This window comes from Ictidomys tridecemlineatus, chromosome 4, assembly GCF_052094955.1.
Source record: "Ictidomys tridecemlineatus isolate mIctTri1 chromosome 4, mIctTri1.hap1, whole genome shotgun sequence".
NCBI lineage: Eukaryota > Metazoa > Chordata > Mammalia > Rodentia > Sciuridae > Ictidomys > Ictidomys tridecemlineatus.
Window position 1 is genome coordinate 135,668,966 of NC_135480.1, and position 15,128 is coordinate 135,684,093.

General features: G+C 38.8%; 1 protein-coding gene and 1 pseudogene across 10 annotated transcripts in view; both read left to right on the plus strand.

Annotated features, from left to right (window-relative positions):
• Positions 1-15,128, plus strand: part of Prune2 (prune homolog 2 with BCH domain) — a 259,799-nt gene that overhangs the window by 76,303 nt on the left and 168,368 nt on the right. The gene's annotated exons all lie outside the window — the stretch shown is intronic.
• On the plus strand, positions 13,211-14,407 carry LOC101970638 (heterogeneous nuclear ribonucleoproteins A2/B1 pseudogene; annotated as a pseudogene).

The following is a 15,128-nucleotide window of genomic DNA, read 5'->3' on the forward strand; positions in this document are numbered from 1 at the left end:
TGCTTAAGGTGCTCCCTTTGGGTGGAATGTTTTTGGTATCTCTGTCTCCTTACCTAGAACCTCTCTTCTGAGATCACCATCATCTTTGGGGAAATGAGCAATTCATTGGAAGGTATTTTGAATGAATTCATGCAGCACTATATCTTAAACAAACCCAATCATATTTTGAAACCTTCAAAGATAATAAGCAGGCAGTTCTGTTTTATTGGAATCCTTTAGTAGGAGGAGGCAAGTTGGCCCTTTACTGAGGAAGGAAGTGGAAGATCGCTGTCTCCCTCTCTGACATGTAAGCTCCATGACATTGGCAGAACCCAGCACCCCCTTGTCACTCATTGCCCTTTAATATCTGTTGGAATTTGAAAAAGTCACTGAAAGCCTTTGTTCTTGTCATTTTAATCATCGAATAAGATGACAAAGAAATCAGAAAACAACCTACTGAGTTAATTCATTCTCAACTTTAGCACTGCCGAGGAAATTAAGAAATAGTATTGTCCAAGAATGTATCTGTGACAGTTTCTTCATAGCACCGTACCTAATGCTCTTCTGCATCTATGCTTATAAGAAGGAAACCCTCAGGATATAGTGATGTGCCAGGATGGCTGCTCTTTCACTCTGTAAATACATTTTTAAAGTGTACTATAATGTCATTTTGATGGTTTAATTTCTGGAAGGATTTGGCTAATTACATTTTTAGGAGTGTGCTCAGACCAGTTTTAGCTGCCTGGAGTTACTTTTAATAGCAGCTATTGCTACCTTTCCTCTGGTTTATTTTCTGTCTCCTGCCTTCAGAGTTATTTTGCTGATTTGGAGCCCTGACCTTAGTTTAAATTAGTTTGATTGTAACACTCCTGCGAATCATATGCAATATTTTAATGGTTCATTACGACACTGTAGCAACTTGTCATAGAAAAGCAGGCTGTGAAACTAGAGGAAAATTGTTTCCTTGTCTTGTGACAGGAAAAAGCTCTTTAAAAGAGAACCAGTAGGCTGTGATGTCCCCTTTCCACACACAAGTGCTGTACTGGTTCCCTAAGTAACAGGGATGGCTTTCTAGTACACAAGAAAATGAAATGCTACATTTATACCATGTAGTCAGAGGCAGCTCCGAGAAATAATCAAAGCCAAATAAAATAATAATTGAGGATAGTTACTTTCTAGAACGGACATCCTAGGTGTAGTTCCTTAGTCAATGGTGGCTGCTGAGGTGCTGTACCCTGTGTTGGAGAAGAGAGCCTTATTATGGGTCAGTAATGCCGCCTGGTGGTAGAAACAGGGAAACAGGTAGGATGCTAGAACCAGGGTTTGGTTATTTTGTTTCAGTAAGTACTGTTCTCATATGTGGTGCTAGTTAGTACCTTTAATCATTAAAATTTTAGAAAAAAAATAGCGGCCAACATTCATTGGATGTTTTCCAGACACTGAGTGCATAGGTACTTTATTTTTATTTTCTCATGAACTTTCATGACCATCTTTTAGAATAGTTCTTATTATTATGCCTATTTTATAAATGAACTTGAAAAGACTCTTCTGGAAAAAGTGTTTCTTGACATTAAATATTTTAGGTTATTTTTTGCCTCCCAATATTTTAGATTAAGATTCATTTTATGATTCCATTATGAAAACTAGTTTTCAGGTTTTTTTGTTTTTTTTTTTTTTTAACAAATGCTTGTGCCAGAAATATCTGTGGGTGACTTCCCCATTGTTTTGGCCTTAAAAAGTGAGTTCTGGTAATAGCCTTTGAGCCTTTGGTTTTCTTTTATACCAAACCAGAAATGATACAGTCATTTTGCTCCCTGCCCAAGGAACCTAAATAATGAAGCTTTCAACCTTATAGCCATTAACATCCCAGCTCCTTCTATACCCACCGGATTGTGTCCTTGCGACACCAAGGTTGAGAAGAAGGACTCAAATTCATGTACTCACTTTTTTGATCCACTTAATCACTCATTAATATAGTGATTTGTCATTTATCATTAAACATTTACTGAGCAACTACTGTGTGCCTGAAGTATAGACTAGATCCTGTGCCGCAGTGGTCTCTGTCCTCCATAAACATTAACGATCAGGCATTCCAATTGGCTCTACTGAGCTAACATAGGATTCCAAAGAAGGACAGATTTGGAAGGGAGAGGAAGATGAGAAAAAGTCCCAGGAGTTGACATTGAAACAAAAACATGGCGGTGTAAATGAGATCTGTTGGGGAGATGAGTAATAAAAGGTGGGGTGAAAAGGAAGAATTCTTCAGAAAGGGGAAGCACACATGCTAAAGTGGAAGGTTACTGATTCTGAGTTAAAAACACCAGTGAAATGGCCTTATCCCCATTTTGGATTTAGCTTCACAAACCCAGAAGGCACTTTTGCACAGATATTCCCACAGGATCTCTTAATCTGACACAATGTAAAATATGAAGTTAAACGAGCCTCATGACTTTTTAAACTTTGAAACCAAGTCAGCCTTCTTGTTTGGTCCTAGAGACAAAACAGGCACTACTTATTTTTCATCAGGTTAGAAATTTAAAACAAAGCAAAAACTTTCAGTTTCTTCTAATGGAGAAAGTGACAGCCAGATATCAATATGTGTGCAATTGTTTCAATAAATTTGCTCCTCTGCCCAGCCCCCAGTGGATAGAAAGTTCTTGGTTAACTCCCCTTAAAGGAATCCACCTCTGGGTACTAGGCTTGAATTCATAAGGCCTTTCCTTGATCCAGACTCTGGATTCTCTGAGTTTGTGAAAGTCCCCCTCCTTCCCTGGTGTTGGTGTTTCCAAGGATTTGATCCTGTTTCCAAGGATTTGATCCTCTTGCTAACCAGGAAAGGAATGCTCAGGAAATGCTGTTAACTATGTTTTTACCAATCTGCTTTTTGAATTCTCAGGTCAAAAATACAAATACTGTTTGCCAGGATATGATACTTTCTGAATTGATGTAATTTAGTATAACCTCTTTATGATACGATGGTGTGAATTACAAAGTAGTTGCTGATCACCTTGGAGTCCATGAAGTGTTGCAAATTGCTAACCCTTGCTGAACACAAAGCAAAAGTCATAGATATAAAGGAGGTTATATGAGGTAGGGGTTAATGGATCACAACCCAGGAACCAAACTGTTTTGGCTCTGACACACACTAGCTCTCTAATCCTCAGCCAGTTATTTAACCTCAGTGCATCTTGTCTTTGAAAGGGGATCATAATAGTGCCTTCTTCAGATTATTATACTGAGGACTAAATGGGCTAATATTGGCAGATGCCCAGAATGGTGTGTGGTATATGCTAAACCCTTCATGAATGTTAAAATAAATTAGGTACAGCAATTTTTTGGAGCTGTCTATCCGAAAATGTTTATGGATAGCAAATGACTTTACCAGTAAAACAGTAGTAGTGTATCTTAAAATATTTTTTAAGTGCAAAGTGAAGAAAATCTGAAATTCATACTTGCTTTTGTCATGATCTCTGTTAGTCCAAAGTACTGATTTTTTTAAGCTTGAGCATGTATCCAAATCCCCTAGAGGGCCTGGTAAAACACAGAAAGCTAAATTCTGTTCCCAGAGTCTCTGAATCAGTAGATATAGGGGGGAGCCTCAGAATTTATATTTCTAGTCAGTTCCATGATGATGCTGATGCCCCTAGTCCAGAGACTACCCTTTGAGACACTGGCTTAGAGCAATTACATTTAAGTCTCAACTTCTGTTTGCATGTATATACAGACACTGAGGAAGGGAACGGACTTTCATGGAGTACCTACAATGTTCCCACAACTATTATAGGTGCTTTATATTAGTTGTCTCTTAAAGTTATGACACCTTTCTTATGGTGTAGGCAATTATATTTATTTTATGAATGATTAAATGGAGACTCCCTGAGGGTAAATAAACTATCTCAAACAACCAAGCGATATTCTAACCCAGGAACATCTGACTCCAAATTCCTGTCCTTTGCTCTTATTCTGTATTGGGCCACAGAAGAAAAAGCTAGTCATTACCACAGTCTAGATTTTTCTGCAACTACCTGAATTAGCTGACTGTGAACACAAGGTTAAGAGTTCTGGTATGAGAGACTAAAAGCTCCTAATTCAGTTAGCTTTCACTATACCACAAATCTCACCAACACTTCAAAAAAAAAATTTTGTATTTGTCATAGTTCTGCTGGTTTTGCCAAAGCTCACTCTGCTGCAGTCATGGGTCAGGGACTAGCTAGGATTAGCCGGTCTAGGTCAGCCTTGATCAGTAGAGTGTCCACTGGGGAGGCTGGAATGAATGACTGAATGGCTGGTCTCCTCTCCATGAGATCTTTCATCCTGGGCTTCTTCATATGAGAGTAGAAGTCATCCATGATGGCAGAAACAAGAATTTTGGGGACTGAGAGTCAAAAGTTCCTTGAAGTCATATGGAAATGGGATGATATTCTGCCTCCAGATAGGAGGAGCTGGAAATAATTTGTGATCATACTCCACCAGAACCCCTGAACAGCCTATCTCTTTCTTATCTAGTTTCACATGCATAGTTGTACCTTGGTATCCATGGGAAATCAGTTTCAATTTTCCCTCTGGGTACCAAAATCTGTAGGTGCTTAAGTCTAGTCAAAGTGGCATAGTATCTACTTGTAACCGATGCAGATCTTCCCATACACTTTAAATCTCCGCTAGATAACTTATAATAACTAATATTATATAAACACTTACATAAATGGTTGTCACTCATTATTGTGTAGAGAATGATGGCTAGGGAAAAAAATCATGTTCAGTACAGATGCAATTTGTGTTATTTTTTTGGTGGGGAGGTATACTGGGGGTTGAATTCAGGGGCACTCAACCACTGAACCACGTCCCCAGCCCTATTTTTTGTATTGTATTTAGAGACAGGGTCTCACTGAGTTGCTTAGCTCCTCGCTGTTGCTGAGGCTGGTATTTAAATTAGTGATCCTCTTGTCTCAACCTCCTAAACCGCTGGGATTATAGGCATGCATCATGGCACCTGGCTGCATTTGGGTGTTTTGGGTATTTTTAATCTGCTGTTGGTTGAATCCATGGATATGAAACCCATAGATTCAGAAATTCAACTGAATTTGTACCTTTTAAAAAAGTTTTAGTTATATTCAGATGAAGATGATCTCATCAAGTATTCTTAAACCCATTAGAATAATTGGGATAAACAGTGATAGAATCAAGTCTTTGCTTTTTGATCAATCCAACTAATAAATCTTGCCTCTTGAGATGAGACTATGGTGTCAGGACTCTAATATTCTGTTTTCAAGCTTAAAGGTCTCTAGTACTATAAATAGCTTTTTATAAACTACTTTGAAAATATTCATAAAGACTTACAAGAATTCGTTGTAATAGGGAAATATAGAGCAAGAAGACACCTACCTAGATGCTCAAGTTAGAAATGTTAGTTCGAGAGAATAAGAAGCTGAGTGAGTTTATATTTATGTGTGGTAGGGCTGAATTAGAAAAATATGAGAATGTTGAGCATTTCAAGACAATATATTTGTGAAAGATAGTATCAGTCGGGGTTGCAGCAGGAACAGATGACCTATTCAGTTAGGGTCATTTGACAAAGTTCTAATGAATTGAACCAGTTTATTAGGTGAAGACAGGGTGGAGAAACTGCAGAGAAGAGAATTGTTTCCCAGCAGCTACCAGTGTAAGTCTGAAGGGGAAAGGAAAAGAGAAATTTCCAGAACTTTGGCAGAAATAATTGGAAAAAGTCACCTTAAGAAGAGTCTTTATTCATGGAATGGTCAAGTTCATGGTCAGTTTATGGTGACCTCAAACAAAAGGAAACTGAGAACTAAACACTTTGCTTTCACTCTCCTTCCGCCTTCCTGGTACCTCCTGGGGCTTTCCACTGGCTGAAACCAACAGGAACTCAGAGGTCAGGAGAAACTTGGATGCTGTCTGTGAAGTCATTGTGCTGTGGCAGTGAGCAGGGTGAAGGACGGTGGAAGCTGGCTCTGAAGGGACAAATGAATGGGAGAAAATCTTGCAGAGAGACCTTTAGTTAGGCAGTTCAGCTAAAGCACCAAGCCAGTAGATTATCCTCCCATAGTCATGAATGAGACCAGGAGTCTTAGTCCACTTTCTGTTATTATAACTGAGAATAACATAGATGGGATAATTTATAAAGGATGAGGTTGATTTAGCTTATAATTCGGGAGGTTTGGAAGTCCAAGGACCTGGTACCAGCATCTATCTGGTCAACATCTTTTGATAGCCATCTTGTTTGTGGAGACTTCTCTACAGGGTCCCAATACATGCGGGGCATCACATGGTGAGAGAGGCACAAACAAGAGACAGAGTAAAATGACTTTTATGACCCATCCACTCTTGAGATAACCCATTAATCCATGAGTGGATCATTAATCTACTCACGAGGGCAGAGTCCTCTTGCTCCAATCACCTCTTAAAAGTCTGGCCTGGTTCCACTCTGAACGCCTCCCGATAGGGGTTAGGTTTCAACATGGGTTTTGATGAGGACATTCAAACCATAGATAGCACAAGGATATATAATTTTCAAAAGCATATGAAATCTAGTTTCACAGCTTTAAACCTCTCACTATCTTAAAGGGAATAAAAATATTGGAATTTGGAAGTTGGAAACAGGAGCCTGGCAATGAATTTGGAAAGGACCATTCAAGGAGACACCCAAGGTGCCCCTTTCAGTTTGGGAGACACCATGGGCATGTGCTTTCATTAGTGGCTGGAATAGCTACAGAGTGAGAAATGTGCTGGCTGGCTGGGTTGACAGTGGGTTCTGGAATGGCTATCTGCACTAAGCTCCTTCACGCCAAGAAAATTATTGGAGTAGTAGATACAGAAATCTTGAGTATAGGCTAGACCTAGGCCACACGTGAGAGATAGCCAACGTGCATTTTTCTTAGATTTTTTTCCAAAAGAGCTGGTATAAGTGAAAGCAAAGCAGGTCTCAGGTGATAGAAGCTAGAGACAGAGCAAGCTTGGCCAGGGCTGGGGAATGAGAAACAGAAATTCCTTCTGTCTATCTAGGAACATAAGGAGGTAGGAGAAGGGAGCTCCAAGAGATCCAAGTTCTTACACTAAACAAAGCCTCAGTGTAAACACCTGGGAAGAGCAGAGAGCTCTAATATTGACTCCAGGAAGTAACAGTGAAGTAAGGACTTTCCCAACTCTCTGACCTCATCTTACTTCCTTGTGCTCCAACCTAAAGGGGGTCAGAAACTACAGTTATCAAGAGTAATGAGAAGCAGAAGGAACAAGTGAGGAAAGATTGAAGAAGAGAGCACATTCCTTTCCACCAGCAATGGGCCTGGCTAGGAGAGGGGAGAAGCTTACCTCTATGTAGGATTGCAAGTTTGCCTATGGCATGAGCTGGGCATTTTGAGTACTAAATTGAGACCCATCTTATGAAAATGCATCGGGAACTATGTTAACTAAGAGTATCCAGAAATATCATGGGATTTGCCTGAGATTTTTACATAGGATCAGGGTAAGAATTAGCCCCACAGCATCATTCTACAATTCTATCTTACAATTGTTCCTCTTGTCTGTATATAGTTATCTCCCTTCTTGGTGGAGGATATATTCTAAGACCCTCCATGGATATCTGGAAACTCTAATAGTACTCAACCCTATATGTGCCATTTCCAACACATACATATCAGTGACAAAGTTTAATTTATAAATTAGGTACATAAGAGATTAACAAGAATTAATTATAAGGGGCTGGGGCTGTAGCTCAGTGTCAGAGGGCTTGCCTAGCATGGATGAGGCACTGGGTTTGAGCCTTAGCGTCACATGAAGATAAACAAAATAAAGGCATGCTATTCATCTATGACCACAAAAAAATTTAAAAGAACTAATAATAAAATATAACAATTACAACAATATATTGGAATAAATGTTATGTGAACGTAGTTTCTCCTCTTAAAAATGTCATAATGCACTGTCTTCTATTTTTGGACCACAGTTGGACTACAGGTAACTGAAACTGCAGAAAACAAAACCACAGATAAGGGAGGACTATTGTATACTCCAGAGAAAAATGGGTTACCTCTATTCTGAAGTAAGGGAAGGTGGTCTTCTCTCTTCCCCCCACTCTACCCTTTCCCCTTGCTAGGTATTTGCTTCTTTGTGAATTCTTTCTTCTCAATAACCTTTGGTTTAAACTATATGAAACTTTCAGAATTTAGATAGAGAAAGCATCAGGGGAGCAAGCAAACATCATGGTCCTGCTTATATTCCTGTCTCCTCAGGATATAGCTGGGACTACATTTTGGTTGTGTGAACCTACCATGAGGTGATTTGATAGAAAATCACTTGAAAAGGAAAAAGTGTTGGTGTCAGCATGAGTATTAAAAACTATTATGTATAGTATCAAGTTTTGTGGCCTATTTTAACCATATGACACAAAGGGGGACAATAAGAAGCTTTTTTTTCTTTGAGAAAGCAGCATGTACGGTTAGAACTTTCCAATTAAAAGCACTTTTCTTTTTCAGACACATTTAAAATACCCGAAGCTTTCTCTTTGGTATTTAATGGAGGTTTATTTTCAAGTGTGAACTCTTGATATTTATACATTATTTGATTTTTAGTTTTTGAGATTCACAAACTTTCTCCCATTTTGTATTCATGGCTGTATCTGTTGGGTACCAAGATTGTATATAAATTTGTTTTTGTTGCTAAAGAAGCAAGTAAACATGTTAACATTTAATCTTCCCATAATGGAATCAGAAACAAAAATCTCAGCAACTTACAATGCTGTTCAGAGACATTTTTCCGCTGCCTGTTGTGAGAAGTTAGGGTATGTAAAATAAATGATGTATGGAGCTGTAGGAATGCGACTTATCCAGACTACCTTATGTCTAAGGAACATTAAACATAGGGTTCTCGTTTAGCAAATAAATAACCATTCATTTCAATGGCTGCATAGTCTGGACTTTTCGTGCATATTTTTGCAAAGATAAGGAGAGGCCATTAGGGATTTAATATAAAATAAATCGCCAAGGGGTCTTCTTGTAGTCCTAGTCTTTCTGCCACATGGTGTGTTACTAATGTGCATAAATGGGCTTAAATGAATTTGTTATCTGTATTACATTTGCAGTATGTATATATTTATATATTATTTTTTAATTGTGTTTAAAAATAAAACATTAAATACATCATTTTGGAGAGTTGAGAACGTAGCATACGTAAATCAATCAGCTTCAATTAGTATTTAAAATGTCAGTATATTAGATTTGCCTGTGGGTGTATTTACCCCACAGAGTTTAATATATTTTAGTTTTGTCATCTTCGAGGTAGCCATATGGTTAATTTGTCACCTTATAAGAACAGGCTGCTACAATCTAAGCTCGATTAATGACATATCGCTTATGCGCCATTGAAAGAGTCCATGTCGTGGTTGTTTTATTGATGCCCTAGGTCAGATTCTGAACAGTGTCTCTACACAACACTGATTCTTTCACTAACCCGGGAGCTGTGCTGCTTCACTTTCTTCTTCGGTTACTCTTACCACATTTTCAGTTCCAGGAAAAAAGTGGCAGGAAATGTTCTGCATCGTATTAGACCATTTGATAATATTTCTTATTGCATTCACAAATTGGTTGCCCTAAGAGTTTATCTTTAGACATTCTTTAAAAACAATAATACATGGAAATTAATAAATTACAATCTTGTGAGACTTAGAGGATAAATATATTCTTCTTTAGATATGATTCTGGAATTATTCCAAAAGATAACATTTTAAACTAGAGGCATTCATCTCAAAAGAAAAGCTTTTGATGTCTGCCCAGTAGAAATAGTTCTTATTAAAGAAATTATCATTTTAATAAACTAGAGATGCCAACTAATTTTTCATTAATAATCTGCTAGAAGATATTGAAATGTGGCATCCAGGCTAAATTGTATAAATCTAGCTCATATTCCAAGTATAGACTATAGGATAAATACATTCGTATAATATTCTTTCCTGCTAATCAATTTTATTCGAAGACGTTATTTTCAAAGACAAAAACTTCCTAAATTTCAGGCAGCCGGTATTTTCTTTTCAAGTCATCTTAATGCAATACTGGCATGTGTAGAATATCATTCAATTAACATATTTATTAGATAAGTATTAGACCTTGGTTAATAGATTTTATTCATATTTGTTTCTGAACACAAATGAAATCACTGCTTGATAATTGATCACAAGAAGGGCAGTTGGTAAGTATATGTGAGTACCCTTCACATTTGACTGGTAAGGAATATACTGCTTATTTTGACTTCTCTCAATTTATCATTTGGGGGATGTTATTCTTGCTTTTATCACTGCTTTACTGGAGATGTTTATGGGGCATGGACTTTAGCAGCAGGAGGTGTTTTTTGAAAAATGTTAAGTGTAAAATAGATCTTGTAATTTATTCATATGTTATTCAGTGTTTGTTTCCACTCCTTGGCAGTGTATGCACACAATCCAACACTTATGAGAACTCTTAAATAGATGAAAACTGACCTTGCTTCCCTCAATCCAGATAAGGAGGCGAGCAAAGCTCACTGTGAGGTAATTCTATGTCCAGAGGACTAGGGTAAATGTCTTCCTTTTCTGAAACCCCAACTGAAACAAAAAGTTATTTAACCTCACGGAGGTTAGCAATCGTTGCCAAAACACAGGTCAGCACTTTGGGGTGACAATTAAAGGTAAGAAGGTAGAGTTGGAACATAAATTTGGATATTTTAAAATTTAAAACTTAAAAATTATTTTTATTATTTTATTGCCATAAATGACATAAAATAATATGAATATTATTAATTTACATTTTGCTTTCCTGTGTTCAAATAAATGATCAATCATGTCTCTGATAGAAAGAGGGCTGGTGTTCTGGTCCCTGATGTTTTGATCTATTGGCCACTGGTGTTGCATATTCCAGATGAGTATATGCCACGTAGGGGTCATTTCAAAAACCTAGGCACTAGCCAGTGTTCTAGCAAACTCTTTTGTGGTTAACTCTCTACTACTGATTTTTTTGTGTGTGTGCATGTTTATATTTGAATGTTAATAAATTGCAAGTCATATTGATTTTAATTTAATTGATACTAGACAAGACAAAGTTTTATGGTATCTGTAACATAGGGATCACATAATTCTTTTATTTACCTTCTAATTGGAATAGAATTTTTTCCTGCCACCTGGCTTAATATACTTATGCATCAAAGTTCTTGATTACTCTTGATAAACACAAGCTTTCTTGGAGTCCAGCAGGCCATCTCTTCTTAACGTAGAACAAATTAAACTATTCCCTCCCTACACATATACACTCAAATTCTGAACTTCATATCCTTTCTATTCAATATTCCATCAGGCTCTGTAGTAACAGTACATATGCTCAATTGTAGCAGATATGGAATTTACATATGGGTCAAATTTGGCTACATGCCAATGGATTACTCATGACTCATTAAAAATCAATGATCTTAAATTTTGATCTCATTGTCCCATATGTGAAGTCTCCTATCATGGTGACCTGGATTTGATTGCTTATAACCCTCCAAGGAGTTATTTTTCAAAGTTGGCTGCAGGAAGCATGGTGACTTGAGTCCTTTTCCTTGGAGATTTTCCTGATCTTGGTCCTTGGGGTCTTGCCATTTTCAGTGTGCAAAAGAGTTAGGGAAAGACTTATTTGAGGTAAGAGGGATTTTGTACATAACTTTTTATATAAGGCCCTTCTTCTCCCAGATCTGTGTCCTTAAGGACCCTCTAATATCAGTAGAGGGAATGGGGAAGGCTTGCACTTTCTGTGGCTGTTGGATTTGTCCTGGGGTATTTCTCTGAGAATTCTTGGATACATAATCTTCTAGCTTTTTTCTTCATGGAATGCTCTTCAAAACTGGCCACAAGGGGCTGGGGTTGTGGCTCAGTGGTAGAGTGCTTGCCTAACATGTATGAGGCCTTGGGTTCTATCCTCAGCACCATTTAAAAATAAATAAATAAAGCAAAGTATTCTGTTCATCTACAACTAAAAGTATTTTTTTAAAAAAAACTGGCTGCGACTCTCTTGCTCTCCCTCTCTCTCTTACTCTACCCCTCTTACTCTCTCCCCATCTCCCTCTCTCTATCTCTCCTCTCTCTCTCTCCCCCTCTCCCTCTCTCTCTCCTCTCTCTCTCCCCCTCTCTCTTCTCTTCCTCTCTCCCCCTCTCCTTCTCTCTCTCCTCCTCTCTCCTCTCTCTTCTCTCCTCTCTCTCTCTCTCTCTCTCTCTCTCTCTCTCTCTCTCTCCTTCCCTCCCTCCCTCCCTCCCCCTATCCTCCTCCCTCTCTGGACCCCGACCCCCTTCTCTTTTGCGACTGGCCGCTATGGTCCTGCTAATAAAATTTCGGACAGCTGCTAGGGATTGAACCCTGGGCCTTGTGCATGCTAGAGACAGCATCTCACTGAGTTCCTTAGTGCCTCACTTCTGCTGAAGCTGGCTTTGAACTCATAATCCTCCTGTGTCAACCTCCTGAGCCGATGGGATTACAGGTGTGTGTCACTGACTTGGCCCCTCACTTACTCTTCTTCAAAATGTACAGTCATACCACCCCAGCATTTTCTAGAAAATATACCCAACAGGCCAAGTGGACACAAACTGAAGCATGGATACTTTGTACCCAGCAGCAAGGTTTCTTTTGTTGCTAAAAGCTTGGTCCTTGTCCCTGATGCCAATCAATAATGAAGACACGGTTTTGAGAAAAAAAGGAAAAAGAGACGTTTTTTTGCTTTGCTAGCAAAGGAAAAACACAGGGGACACTTATCCTAAAGGCTGTGATTCTGCCCATCAGCAGGAACAAGGGACTTTTAAAGAGGTGATTCAAAGGCTACATTCCACAGGTTTTCTGTCTGGAGTTGTAATTCACTTGTTAATTTGGGAGAGAGTAATTTCTGAGATCTTCTGATACCCCCCCCCAAGTCTGGATTACTTCATTCCTATGGTGGGTGTGTACTCCAGGACAGATAATAATGCCTAGTGGGGGGGGGGAGGGTAATCCCATCTCCCTGAGATTAGGGAGGAGCAGAGAGAGAGAGAGAGGAAAAGAACCAAGTCCATTTAAAAAATAAATTGGAGTTAGTTGGCGGAAGGTTCTAGAAAAGCAGTGGTAGCGGCTCAAGCAGCTCAAGCTGCAGTAGCAGCAGCGCTGGTCCTGTGTGGAGGTGCTCTTCAGCGACAGTTCTCACTACGGCACCAGGACAGTCCAGTTCGTGTTTGTTTGTCTTAGGAGATCTCTCTTATCTCACTTGTCTGTGGGAAATCGGGCTGGAGCGACTGAGTCCGCGATGGAGAGAGAAAAGGTACAGTTCCGTAAACTCTTTATTGGTGGCTTAAGTTTTGAAACCATAGAGGACAGTTTAAGAAACTACTACAAGCAATGGGGAAAACTTACAGATTGTGTGGTTATGAGGGATCCTGCAAGCAAAAGATCAAGAGGATTTGGTTTTGTAACTTTCTCATCCATGGCTGAAGTTGATGTTGCCATGGCTGCGAGACCTCATTCCATCGATGGGAGAGTGGTAGAGCCAAAACGAGCTGTAGCAAGAGAGGAATCTGGAAAACCAGGGGCTCGTGTGACTGTGAAGAAGCTGTTTTTTTGGCGGAATTAAAGAAGATCCCGAGGAACACCACCTTAGAGATTACTTTGAAGAATATGGAAAAATCGACACCATTGAGATAATTACTGATAGACAGTCTGGAAAGAAAAGAGGCTTTGGTTTTGTGACTTTTGATGACCATGATCCTGTGGACAAAATTGTATTGCAAAAATACCACACCATCAATGGTCATAATGCAGAAGTAAGAAAGGCTTTGTCTAGACAAGAAATGCAAAAAGTCCAAAGTTCCAAGAGTGGAAGAGGAGGCAACTTTATAGGAAGATCTGATGGATATGGAAGTGGATGTGAATTTGGGGGTGGTTCTAATGGATCTGGAGGAGGACCTGAACATGGCAATTTTGGAGGTAGCTCTGGTTATCGAGGAGGAAGAGGAAGCTATGGTGGTAGAGGATCTGGCTATGGAAACCAGGGTGGGGGCTATGGAGGTGGTTATGATAACTATGGAGGAGGAAATCATGGAAGTGGAAGTTATAATGATTTTGGAAATTATAACCAGCAACCTTCTAAATATAGTCTAATGAAGAGTGGAAACTTGGGTAGCAGGAACATGGGGCGAGCACGTGGTAGAGGAAATGATGGTCCTGGAGGAAGTGAGGGTTATGGTGGGAGGAGCCGATACTGAGCTTCATCCTATTTGCCTTGCGCTTCATTGTATAAATAGGAGAGGATGAGAGCCCAAAGGTAACTGAACAGCTTCAGGTTATCCAAAGAACAATGTCAAGGAAATTCTTATCTTAGTCATGCATAAATATGCAATGATATGGCAGAAGACACCAGAGCAGATGCAGAGAGCCATTTGGGGAATGGATTGGATTATTTCATAACATTACTTACTGTGGGGGAAGGATTGTAAAAAAAAAATTATGAAAGCCTTTGAGACAGTTTCTTAGCTTTTTAATTGTTGTTTCTTTCTAGCGATCTTTGTAATAGTGTAGAAGCATTCCTTCTTTGATAATGTTAAATTTGTAAGTTTCGGGTGACATGTGAAAACTTTAAGATTTTTCTCAAAGTTTTGAAAAGCTATTAGCCAGGATCATGATGTAATAAGACATAACATTTTCCTTTAAAAAAAAAATTTAAATGTATGTGTAGAGTTAAGGAGCTGTTGTACATTTATGATTTAATAAAATCTAAAGAAAAAAATAAGAAAACTGGCTGCAAGATATGTAATCATTCAACCATGTTTATAACAACCAAAGTGCCTATCAACAGATGAATGGAGAAACAAAATGTGTTCTATCCATACAATAGAATGGTATTGTCTTATAAAGTAAGAACCTTGGGAACATCGTGCTAAGTGAAATACACCAGTGACAAAAATACAAATATTGTATATTAGTCAGCTTTTTATGACTATGACAAAAGTACCTGAAGAGAGAAACTTAGAGGAGGAAAAGTTTGTCTGAGCTTATGGTTTAGAATTTCAGTCCCTTGTTGGCTGACTCCATTGCTCTAGACTGGAGGTGAGGCATAACACCATCATGGAAGGGCATCGTGGAGGAGAGCTCATGGTAGCCAAGAAGCAGAAGGAGAGC